Below are 13,382 nucleotides of genomic sequence, written 5' to 3' on the forward strand. Positions count from 1 at the left end.
AGCAAAGTTCTCCAAGTGGACTCAAGAACTGAAGATCAACTAAAGATTAACTGAAGAGAGAGAGGACACAAGGCAGCTACACATCAGTTGCAAGCTGACTCATCCTTTCTCAATTCATCTATATATTGAGCTCTCTCCTATGAGCTCAGTAGGCTGGAATTTTGTGCAAAGTAATGATATGCTGTTGGTTTCACTATTGAGTTATTGGGTGATTGTTTGAGAAAAGTGAATAAGAGCAATTCTTTCTGCTGGGAGGTGTTGCTGGGTTGGAGCCTTCAATGGTTGTAATACTCTCAGAACCTTTATTTCTTCATTAATAAAAGCTATTGAGGTTCTTCTATGTGCTCTTGTTTCAATTATATATTGTGATGATTGCATGTTTGGTTTACACTAATCCATGAACCAGTTATGATTGCATGCCTCTTGTAGTTTCCTTCTTTGTTATTTTGCAGGATCTCATCGTAGTTGGGCGAGCAGAAGAACAAAGAGCTAGGAGCAAGCGGCCAAAGAGAAGAGTTTGGATTCGACATTAAGCGCAAGGCAACGGTTAGTGCTTTCTCCATTCTCTTTTGCTTTCATAAAGAAGTAAACCTTAAGTAGTTTGTTTTACAGTTGTTGCTAAGGAACTGTCACCCTTAGAGTGGGATAGGGTCATCCGAGTCGGATACTTTTCCCTACAACAAACTGGATACTTTGCTCATCAAGCATTTGGATAGATAGGTCTAGAGAATATGGCACCCCTTTAAGTCCTTGGTCGCGAGTGCATGGAACCGACAAAGGAATAGTCCAATCAATGGTAATTGACGGGGCACCATGGAATGATTCCCACCATCGCTCCCTTCTCCCGGGTTGTGGGGAAGATACTCAAAATAACCTTTATCATCCTTCAGTTTTCGATTTTCTATCGAGTACTGTAAATACAGTGGGCAATGAGGATAGTTCTTTTACTATGTCAACCTCATTAAAAAATGAAACGATCCCCTTTCCAGATCTCAATGGTAAACCTTCATTCCAACCAACAAAGTTGAATGCAATGAAGCTTGGGGGGCATGCACCTCGATTTGCGTTATTATGCTGGGGGCATGCAAACATATCATCGAGCAGGTTTAGCAATGTTCATGCTCGTTAAAAAATAAACACAAGAATCGAGCAGTTTTAGCACACAGTTCATGCTCGTTAAAAAATAAACGCGAGATCCGAGCAGTTTTAGCACATAGTTCATGCTCGTTAAAAAATAAACATAAGTTGTGAGCAATCTTCCCCTAGAGTTCAAGCTCACCCAGAAAAAATGAACCGGTAAATAACCTTGAGAAATGTAACCTTTGATAGCCATATTAAAAGCCCTTGGTCGTGTTTATATGCCATCACCTCCATCCGTTCATTTGGCCAATCGTTCATCTCCATATGTTTGTTTACCCATTTTGAGGAACAGCTGCGAAGAGTGATTTCACTTAGCCATCCTTGTGACACTGCCGTGATTGGAAAATTCCAACCTGTACCTGGAATCTGCTGCTATCCCTGTTTATCACTCGTTCCTCAAAAGACGAGTCTTCTTTGAGCTCTTTTCACTGACTCGTAAAATATGAAAAGTTTGCCGAGTTTTGGCCTTCCAGCTCGTTAAAGGACAAAAAGAGCTATCCCTCCTCTAGATTTTAATCTTTTTGGACCTGAGGGATTATTACACAAAAAGATCGAGCGCTTGTTTTGTTCGGCTCGTTAAAGAAATCAAAAACTCATCCCTTCTGTATTGTTTTATACTTTTTCGGACTTAAGGGATTAGAAGACGAAAAAGGAATTTTGGAGTTAACTTTTCGTACCTTTTCAGACTCTCTAAAAATGAAAAGGACCGAGTTTTCTTTGTCGTTAGACTCGTTAAAATGATTAAATAGCGACAAACTTGTCTTTAGACGAGAACGAGTTTCCCTATCGCTAGGCTCGTTAAAACATAGCGATGGGCTTGCCCGAAGGGCAGGTTATAGAACAAGCATATGTTATCCTCCTCAAGCTTGACAAAAATAAAGAGGTACTGGTCAGCAATGACTGGGGAAAAATTGGGAGAACCTCACAGCATTAATGGTAGCAAGTCGCTCTTGAACATGACACTTTGTCCTCCGTATCACATCGGGTTGGGTTGTTTCATTCACCGGTCTCATAACCATGGTCTTCGCCACACCATCCACAATTGGGGTAATGCTACCAATCCATCACATCAGTGTCGTTATATGTTCAAGAGATGTGGTTCTGTAAAGAGTCAATCGTGTTCCACCCACTGCCATACATTATCCTTCATCCACTTCGTGACCGCCACCCTGAATCATACATCACAGTTTGTTTTCACCTCATCACAATCACTAGCTCCGTTCCGTGTCACTGATGTGGGATTCATTAAGGCCCTCCTTTGACGGATCGCTCCTTGTCGACATCAGCTCATTATCCAAGGAGTTGATCTAGGAACACCCCCCTCAGTACTTTGAAGCTTGCATGCCTCAATGGCAAGTTTCTCACTTCCGGCGACAGGTATACATCAATGACCTTCGACCAGAAGATTTTGCATGGTGGTCGACGCCAAGTCCTTTATTCCCACCATGTGGATTGTACTGCCGTACCTTGAGGGTCATCATCCTTATCGGTGACTCCTCTCGCGCTTGTTAACGGTTTACATCATTGACCGGTAATCAAGCGATGTCTTTCCATGTTCGACTTCAAGAAATTCTCACATGGATCGACTTGTACATCGAGTGAAGATCGGAAGAGATTGAAGACCCCGGATCTAGTTTCATCCATCCGGGCTGCGATATATATTCAGGACATAAAGACATTTGATATGTACACCATTATAGCAGATGATCATCCTTCTCAAAGGATGATAATTTCAGCAGAGAATTATTAGTCTACAATCAGACGATCGTCTGTTCTATGTACCAAAATGTATTTATAAAGCTGAGCATGGGAATGCCCGCCTCAGCTAGATCATGAAAAATGTATGAAAAATAATGTATTGTATTGTATCTTATTACAGGACACTTCTCAGCAGATTGAATGAACTTCGGATCCTCTCAATAAAGCATTTCACCCGATAAACGACCTCATACTTTAGGGGGCATCTGTTATAGACAATTTTGTGCCTTACAGCAACAAGCATGAATTGTCAATAATCCAAGGGATCCAAAGTTCCCTAAACATGATGTTCCTACCCCTAGAGGAACAAGGTCAGCAAACCAACAGCTCTCAGATCAGTTCTCCACCTGAAAACACTCAAAAACAAGCAATCCTGAAATCAAAGCAGGTGCTCCACTAGGTTTCTGCGCTGAAACTCAGTTGCTCCATGGTGTACCTGCGTTGCAAAGCAAGTGGGACAAAGGCCACCTGCGCTGAGCGAGAAGGGACAAGTGGCACAGTGAGTCATTGCTTTGGAATCTTCCAAAAATGACACTTGGATCAGGTATTTCGCCTTGTGATGAGTCAGAGGCTCTGTTTCTCCAAGTGGAAGCAAAGTTCTCCAAGTGGACTCAAGAACTGAAGATCAACTAAAGATTAACTGAAGAGAGAGAGGACACAAGGCAGCTACACATCAGTTGCAAGCTGACTCATCCTTTCTCAATTCATCTATATATTGAGCTCTCTCCTATGAGCTCAGGAGGCTGGAATTTTGTGCAAAGTAATGATATGCTGTTGGTTTCACTATTGAGTTATTGGGTGATTGTTTGAGAGAGGTGAAGAAGAGCAATTCTTTCTGCTGGGAGGTGTTGCTGGGTTGGAGCCTTCAATGGTTGTAATACTCTCAGAACCTTTATTTCTTCATTAATAAAAGCTATTGAGGTTCTTCTATGTGCTCTTGTTTCAATTATATATTGTGATGATTGCATGTTTGGTTTACACTAATCCATGAACCAGTTATGATTGCATGCCTCTTGTAGTTTCCTTCTTTGTTATTTTGCAGGATCTCATCGTAGCTGGGCGAGCAGAAGAACAAAGAGCTAGGAGCAAGCGGCCAAAGAAAAGAGTTTGGATTCGACATTAAGCGCAAGGCAACGGTTAGTGCTTTCTCCATTCTCTTTTGCTTTCATAAAGAAGTAAACCTTAAGTAGTTTGTTTTACAGTTGTTGCTAAGGAACTGTCACCCTTAGAGTGGGATAGGGTCATCCGAGTCAGATACTTTTCCCTACAACATATATGGGCAAATGCTTTTGACCCAAATACTCTTAGATGGTTTATTGCTGGTTTAAATCCATATAGAGCTTCAAAAGGGGTTTTGAAGCCAAGATACCTGGTAGGACTTCTGTTCTTCAAATATACAGCAGTGTTAATAGCCTCTGCCCAAAAACTATTAGACAAACCCTTACCTTGTAACATGCTCCTTGCGCACTCCACCAAGGTTCTGTTTTTGCGCTCTGCAACTCCATTCTGCTGTGGTGTGTGCGGCACTGTATACTGTTGAACAATCCCGTGAGATTTGCAGAATTTCATGAATTCCCTTAGCTTGTATTCTCCCCCTTGATTAGATCGTATAATTTTGATACTCTTACCAAACTATTTTTCCACCAAGGTTTTAAATTCTATAAAGCACTGGAAAGTCTGACTTTTCTTGTTCAAAAAATAAACCCATGAATATCTAGTGCAGTGATCAGTAAATAACAGAAAATAATATGCTCCTCCTAGCGACCTTGTCTGCATAGGTCTGCATACATCAGTGTGCACTAGTTCTAAAATATCTGTTTCCTTCCTCCTATCATGCACAGGAAATTGTTCTCTATGCATTTTTCCTAAGGCACAACCATCACAATTTAACTGAATATTACGAAAGATAGGGAGCCCCTCAACCATACCTTTATTCTGCAATAACATGAGGTCCTGCAAATTCAAGTGACCGCACCTCTGATGCTAGAGTTGTTCGGCTGTCGATCCTCCTGCAACCATGGCTTGCTTTGGTATACTTTTTGCATCCAGTCTGTATAGGCTTCCAACTCGCATGCATGTTGCAACTATTTCATTCCTGCAATCCTTTATCACACAATGAGTCTTGAAGAACTCGACTTGCATATCTTGATCAACCATCATAGATACAGATATCATATTTTTCTTAATTCCAGGTACATATAAAACATTTTTAAGGTGACTTATTTTTCCATTTGGTAACTTGACTGAAATCACCCCATAACCTTTAATCTCGTATCCACTATCATCTCCTAGGTATATTTTTTATCCATTTATACTTTCTTCAAGACTATCAAAAAATTCCTTTTTACCTGTCATGTGAGAGGATGCTCCAGAATCGACATACCAAATATCGTCCTCATTAGATGCTGAAAGGGCACAGTCGACTGTGAACAGTCGAAATTCATGACTGAAGTCTTTATCTTCTTCTTCAACAAAGTATCCTTTGTGCTTTGCATTTGTCTGCTTCCTCTTTGCATCATCAGCCTGCTTCTTATAACATTCACTCTGTATATGACCCTTCTTTCCACAATAATAACATTTCTTTTCAGAATGATTTGCAAGCATACCTTTATGTGAATGTGAATTCTTATGTGATGTTCCTCCTTTCTGCTTTGATTGCTGTTGTGACTGCTTTCCTTTGAATGATCGTCGTTTCGCCATCAGCGCAAGATCATCATTCTGGGGGTTCAGGTTCTGCCGCCACTCCTCCTCTTGCAGCAAGATCCCTGTCAGATCTTCAAATGTGGGCACTTTCTCCCTTGCCGCCAATCCAGTAACAAACATTTGAAATTCATCACGCATCCTGCTCAGTGTGATTGAGATGAGATCAGAGTCAGACACTGTCTCTCCGATGGCCCCCAATCCGTCTTTCACATCTTTAATTCGCGCAACAAATGCAGTAGCAGTCTCCCTTTCGTCCATCCTCATTGAAAATAGCTTGCTTTTAAGCGCCATAATTCGACTAGTGTTCTGGGTCTGATACAGGCTTTTGATGGTCATCCAGATCTCCGCGGACGTTTTACAGTCTCTGATGTGGGGGATAACACTGTCCTTCACGGACATCTTCAACAAGACTTTGGCCTTGATCTCTCGTTTTTCCCAATCTTGCTCCTGTGGCCCTGCGTTCGGCTTCTGCTCATCGCCTGTAACTATGGACCAAGCATTCGCACCCTCAAGCAAGGCCTGGATCTTAAACTTCCAATTTGTGAAGTTAGATCCATCAAGTTTACCAAACTCGTGAAGGTAATATTCCATCGTATTACTCATTCTGATCAGATCTACAAAATGAATCTACCCAACAACAAAAAACGATACCTGTCAGATCGATCTATCACCTCTGCCACCGATCTACAGTGTCTGGCAATCCCGCTCCGATGAGCAAATTCGGCGTTTTCAATACAGCCGAAGAATTGATCTGATCAAAATTGATCCGATCTGCCTCTCCCGGATAGATCTGCAACTTCGTCGATCTGCACCCCTCGCAAATCGCCAAACGAAGATGAGGCTTCCCGCAAATCCCCTTGAAGGTGAGTTGGTGCTCTCCCGAGCGAAAATCCCGCGCCAAGATAAAATCGGTGCGAGTTAAAATGTCTGGCGCGATTTCCCCCTTAAATTCCGCGCCAATCCAGTATTCTGGCGCGGTGGCGCGCTTAATAACCGAACAGACGCGCCAATCTAGAATTCTGGCGCGCTCTCGAGCCAGAAACCCGTGCCAACCCCCTTCTACTCAGGAAAAAAAAAAATTCTGAGTCCGAGCCAGGTGTTCTGCAGTCCACCTGCTCAATTGAGCACAGAGCTCTTGTGTACACGCGGCCACAGAGGCACTTCAAGCCACACAGGAAATTCTACCACACAGGCAAGCTAGCTACAAAGGCACTTCAGCCACAAAGGTGATAAAAGATCAGGCTCACCCAATCTGAGCTCTGATACCAAGATAAAATGTGAACAGAATTGAAAAGAAGGAGATGTAGCTCACAGGTGTGGCCTGCACCTGGAGACTACACTCACAAAATAGAGAGATCATTGTCGTACACTCTATTATCATCAATGAAAAGATTACATCATTAAATACAACTCTGGAAATCAGGAAGTTGCAACCACGCTCCTAAACTCTAGGAACAAATCCTAAACTAAGGAGATACGTTACAACTATGTAACCATTTCTCAATTAATACAAAATAATATTAATTATTTTCAACTCGAAGCTTGCAGTGGGGTCCAGCGAGGTGCTCCTTTTGCAAATGTAGCCAAACTTTGTCGCCCACCTAGAACTTGTGCGACACTTGATGTTGATCATGGCGTTGCTTGTACTTAGCATTGGCTCTGTCCAATATATCTTGGACCTTCTAGCAGATGTTTTAAATGCGCTCAATGAAGTTATTAGCCCTGTCGGCTTCGTACTGGACATGATTCAAATATGCATGAGTAGCTACAAATGGTATGGCCACATCAATGGGACATAATGGATGAAATCCCAGCCCTACCTAAAAGGGGCTATGGCCCGTTGAGCTATGGAGAGCTCTATTGTAGCTATGTTGGACATAGGGGAGACTTTCATCCCATGTGCGTGGATGCTTCGAGTTGTACATGAGAAAAATGTGTACGATCATCCTGTTGAATACCTATGTTTGGCCATCAGTTTTGGGGTGGAACGTCATGGACTTAATGAGTTTGGTACCCAACATCGACCAAAGACTTGACCAAAATAAGCTTATGAATCAACTGTCCTGATCTGAGATAATGGACTGTGGGATCCAAAAGTGTACCCACACTCGCTGAAATAAGAGCTTAGCAGTGATCTCTGTTGTGATACTCTTCTTGCAGACCGCCATAATGGCCATCTTAGAGAATCCGTCAACGACCACGAAAACGCAGTCGTTGTCGTGCTTAGTAGAAGGAAGGCCCAACATGTAATCCATGGAGATGGATTCCCAAGGTCGACTAGGAGTAAGTAGAGGATTATATAGGCCTTGCTTCTTGATGGTTGGTTTGGCAATGACACAGGTGGTGCAGGACCTAATGTACTTCCTAGCATCTTGGTGAAGTTTCGGCCAATAAAAATACTTCTGCAATACCGCCATTGTTTTCTCTACTTCGAAATGTCCAGCAACCCGACTATAGTGCGTCGCCTAAATCATCTTGGCACGCTCGCTTCAAGGAACAAAAAGTGTCCCAAGTGGCATAACAGTGCATACTGGAGGTGAAAATTTGAAACTTTCTTCCCTTCTAGGAGTGTCTGGTATGTGCTGCTGAATTCTAGATCGCTCTTGTAAAGATGTGGCCACCTCCAAGTCTCGTGCCCACAAGAGTTGAGCACAGTGATCAACGCCATGACTAGTGGTCGGATGAGGCAGTTTACAACATTATTGTTCCTGCTCTTCTTGTACTTAATGTTCAAATGGAACTGTTGCAGGTATGTGGACCATTTTTTATAGCGATCGTTCTGCAACTTCTCTTGTGTCTGTATGAACTGCAGGGGTCGGTGGTCTCTTTGGATGACCGTTTCCCTCCCCATAATGTAATGCTTCCATTGACGATAGGCCTATACAATAGAATACATTTCTTTGTCGTGAGTGGGATACTTTCGGACTGTGTCTAAAAGTGTCTCACAATGGTAAGTCATTAGATGCCCCTGCTGAGTAAGAATTGCACCAATAACATAGTCGGAGGCGTCTGTCTCACTCTCAAATGGTTGTTGTAGGTCTGGTAATGTGAGCACTAGTGCAGAGTAGAGGCGATGCTTCAACTTAGAAAACGCCTTTTGTTGGGCTTCAGACCAAAAAAACTTTTCTTTTGTTCCGCCCTTGGTGACTTGACTTAAAGGCCAAGTGATATGAGAGAACCCCAACACGAACCTACGGTAGAAATTGACAAGACCCAGAAAGCTGCAGAGCTATGTTAGAGTGGTTGGAGTTGGTCAATCCTGAATGACTTGTATCTTCGCTGGGTCCACATGCACACCCAGCTCATCAATGATGTACCCCAGATATTGAACCTGGGTCATGGAAAAAGTGCATTTCTCCAAATTGGCACACAACTTGTGTTGTCATAGGGTTTGAAGGACTTGTCGAATATGGTGGAAGTGCTCTTCCTAACTCTGGCCAAAGATCAAGATGTCATCTAAATACACCACCACGAATTCATTGGTGAAGCTTCGTAAGATGTCGTCCATCAATCTCATGAAGGTTGTGGGGGAATTTGTCAACCCAAAAGGCATGACCAACCATTCGAAAAGGCCCTCCTTGGATTTGAAGGCAGTTTTCCACACATCAGAGGGTTCGATTGACACCTGGTGATAGTCGGACTTCAATTCAATCTTACTAAAATATTTGGCCCCCTTGAGATGGTCTAGAAGGTCATCAATCCATGGGATTGGGTACCTATTATGGACAATGATCTTGTTCAACGCCCGATAGTCAATATAGAGTCTCAAGGTCTCGTCCTTCTTCTGTACCAATACAATCGAGCTCCCACAAGGTGATGATATTGGCATGATGTGCCCTTTCTACAAAAAATCCTGAATCTACCTCTTGATCTCACCCTTCTCCATAACAGAACGTTGATAGGTCGGTCCATTGGGTAGCGGCGCACCTGGGGTCAGATCGACGGAGTGCTTGACTTGAAAGTGCAAAGGTACCCCTATAAGTGAGGTGAAAATGTCATTGTACTCCTCCACGACCTTGTCCATCTGCTGCTGTGTGGAGGATCCCTGTTTGGAAGCCGTGTCCACAACCATCTTCTTGCCCTGAGGGTGAATCATAAGGAAAAAAAATTCCTGGTGTCAGAACTGATCTTACTGCATTGATTTGTAGTGATCAAAGAGTGGCAATAGGCGAGGTTACCTCAGGTATCCTGTACAACTTATTTCCCAAAGTAATAATCACAGAGCGAGGTCTAAACTCATATACAACATGTCACTTCCAAAATTATAGTTTTCCTAATAATACATCACAAACTTCAAGAGGATAAGCATCACACAATCCCTCATCTATGAAGGGCTTAATGCTATAGGGAAGGTAATACTGTTGGCTAACACGAAGATCTCTTCCTTGGTGAAGCCATCTGATGGTGTACAGTTGTGGATGTGCTATCATCTGTAGGCCCAACTGCTTCATGAACTCTGCGAAAATAAGGTTCTTTTGGCTCCCACTGTCGATAATGAACTACAGTGGAGAAACCTTCACCCACATCTATGAGTGGAAGAGGCATTCCTCCTCCTCTGGATCTCTAGGCTCATTTTTGTGGATCTTGGTGGTGGCCACGGTGGCACTGGGCTCTGCGTCAATGATCTTCTTCCCTTTGTCATTCCCCTTGTCAGGTTCTGACTCAAAGTTGGCACATGCGTTTGATTCGGAAGCCTTCAGCTCGACCACTAGTGACTGATTGGTCCAACACTCACTGGTGTTGTGAGTGGAGCTCTAATGGAACTCACACCATTTTCCCATGTCCTTCTTTGTCTTCGTGGTGTTGTTCTTTTCTTGCAGCTTCGACTAGTTGTCTTGGGTTGCCCTGCCTTGGCTTTGGATTTTTTTCTATGGTTTGGGGGCGTCTTTTCCTTGCTCTGGATTCACATATCCAAAGTCTCGCTTCTTTTGTTTAAACTTTTGCTCGATCTTAACAACATATCGATGTTTTGTGCCGAGCGAGGAGATGTCTAGGAACTCCATCTCGTCCTAGATGTACTTGTGTAGATAATCGCAGTACTTGAGTACCAAATGTTGCTGAGGATCCTTGATACCCAACTTCATGCAAAGGGTATGGAAAAAATTTGTGAACGTCAGCATATCTTGGTCCGTTCCTTGTCGTAGCATGGTCCATTTTATGTATTTATCTTCATTTCTCCCGACAAGGTAATATTTTTCCTTGATGGTGTCTTGGAAAGAATCCCAAGTGGGTGTGGATGAAAATAGTGAGGATTACCTCTCATCCTTTTGTTGATAGTAGGTTTCCTACCAGTCCTTGACATGTGGGGTGGCTTTGAGAAGTACAAAAGTAATATTTTCCCGATTGGAAAAGTCATGAACTAAAAAATATCCCTCCAGCAGATTCAACCATTTATCTATGACATCTACATCTATTTGGCCCTTAAATATGGGAATATCAAAGTTAACTTGTACCTTAAAAGGAGTGGCTCCTCCAGAGTGGCTGCTGGATGAAGATGCGTTGCCTGTGGGTAGCCGTCGAATGATTTGGGAAAAGTTATCCATCATCACGTTCCTCTGTCGCTCGAGGGCTTCCTCGAGCAATATTTTGAAAGGATCTCCTGCCCCTTCGTCTTTATTTTCATTCACCATGGGAGGTCGTTGGGGTTTGTGAGGTTGGTCTTGCAAAGGTTCAACCAGATCGAGCCTTAACTCCTTATACCCTAACCTTGTTGGGGACATGCAAAGAAAAATAGAGAAAGAGAAGACTGCTCTGATACCACTGATTCAGACTTAAACAAGAATGCAACAAATTACAGATATAACCATAAATATAGAGATGCATCAAAAATAACACTTCATTTCATTAATATCATAATATTGAAATATGCTTACAAATGGAATGAAAATAAACTAGCTTGGGCGATGGTAGCTTATCTCTGAGAAGATATGTGGCGGCTACATGCCTCTGAACTATGTTATAATGAGGCTCAAGGGCCTATTTATTATTTAATAAAAAAAGAAAACCCTAAAAAACCAAAACTATAACCCTAGGAGATGGAATGCCAAGAGTTTGTGAGCCTCGTTGGGGTTTGTTGGGTAACCAACTTCCGAGGGTCGTAACCTGGTCATATTATCTCTGTTTGGCGCGTATGATACCTTATTGGAAAGGTATCTCCGAGTAATACAATATTTGCAGAAAGCCCTTGCTTGGCTATGGCTTACTGCAGACTTCAAAAAGACGTCGTTTAGGGGGTCAAAACTGCTCCGGAAGTTCAGGACCCGAAAAACTACTAAAAATAGTAAATGCTGAAATAAACAAGGAAACAAATGAAACTGATTGGAGATCTAGGTGGAATAGGCGGGTGGCCACCAATATCCACCTAGATCAGCTTTGGCCAGCTTCCTAGCTCGATTAATTTCATCGACCCCATGAGTTGTGTAACTATTGCATGCACGTAACCCAACAAATGTGGTTGATCATCGATTTGTGTCTCAACTATATTGATCAAATTTTGTTGATCATTTTGTTTTTTTGGTATCATTATTTTCTATGTTTATCTGATCGAAAGGAGACAACTTCTTGTACGTCTTCTGCAACAACTCATTGAACACTTTGTTTTTTAAAAGCTTCCTTTGCTAATCCAAATACCTCTCTCAAGACAAACAATGAAATTTGGTTCTCTAGGTTGAGAATGTCACACTTTATAGAGACTTTAAGCATTTTCATGTCATCGCCTAATGGTCCAGTCTGACTGAATAAAAAAATCTAACAAAAACGACGAATCTATGGCCATCATGAGTGCGAAGTGCTCACGGTACTCACCACCCCTACTAATTTTCCTGTCATAGAAATACTCAACCTTTTGCTGGATGCATTTCATCTTTTCAACTATGCCATCCAAGATCTCGCTACGATTGTCCAAGTTTGTAGCCATCAACTGGACTTTGTATGCCTCCATAGTTAACATCTTCAACTCATGAAACTCATAACTACTCCCATAGAAGAAGAGGTTTGCAATCCTTTTCTCCAGCTCCCAATGGTGGTAAGGCCCCAAAGACCTAGAAAATTTTGTGTTTTTTTATTTTATATCATTTTATTTGGAGTAATCTTTAACTATGAATTTTTGGAGTTTCAGGAGGATTTTTGGTCGGAATCTGGCGAAAAAAATTATGATCAAATCTTGATTTGTGTTGTTTAAATAGGCTTTTTTACTACATATATGGATTCAACACTCTCAAAATCTCCTTGGACACTTAAATTGTGAAGTGTTCACTTGTCAAACTTGTGATTTTAATGAATCTTTGCTGGATTCTAGACAAATTAGATATGAAAATAAACTTAGAAACATCCAAAAAGTAGCACTTAAAGACTACTCTATTTTATTTTATTTTTATTTTGATCAAGTAAAAATGTTAAACATTACATCATCTCTACCATATTGAACTGAAAAGCATCTCTCTGACACAAAAATATAAAAAAAATGTAACATAAATTATCACCATAAAATTTATACAAACAGGCCAAGCAATCTGAATAGAGACAATGGCTAGAAAATTAGCAATTGTTGGATCCCTGTCATTTCCTCTTAAGTTTTTATTTATTTCATTGATATTTATTAAGTTTTTTAAGTTTTTATTTGTATTTTTTAAGTTTGACTACTAATAAATGATTAATTATTTTATTTTCTTCATTATTGGTTTATGTATATAGTTTTTTTTTAAGGGTGGTTCACTGACACTGGTGGCGGCTACATCCATGCGAAAAAATCCAGGCAGATCAACCCCAAGGGATCTACCCGC

This window comes from Pinus tabuliformis, chromosome 2_1, assembly GCF_031772625.1.
Source record: "Pinus tabuliformis cultivar Carrire ecotype Pingquan chromosome 2_1, CPIR1, whole genome shotgun sequence".
Taxonomy (NCBI): domain Eukaryota; kingdom Viridiplantae; phylum Streptophyta; class Pinopsida; order Pinales; family Pinaceae; genus Pinus; species Pinus tabuliformis.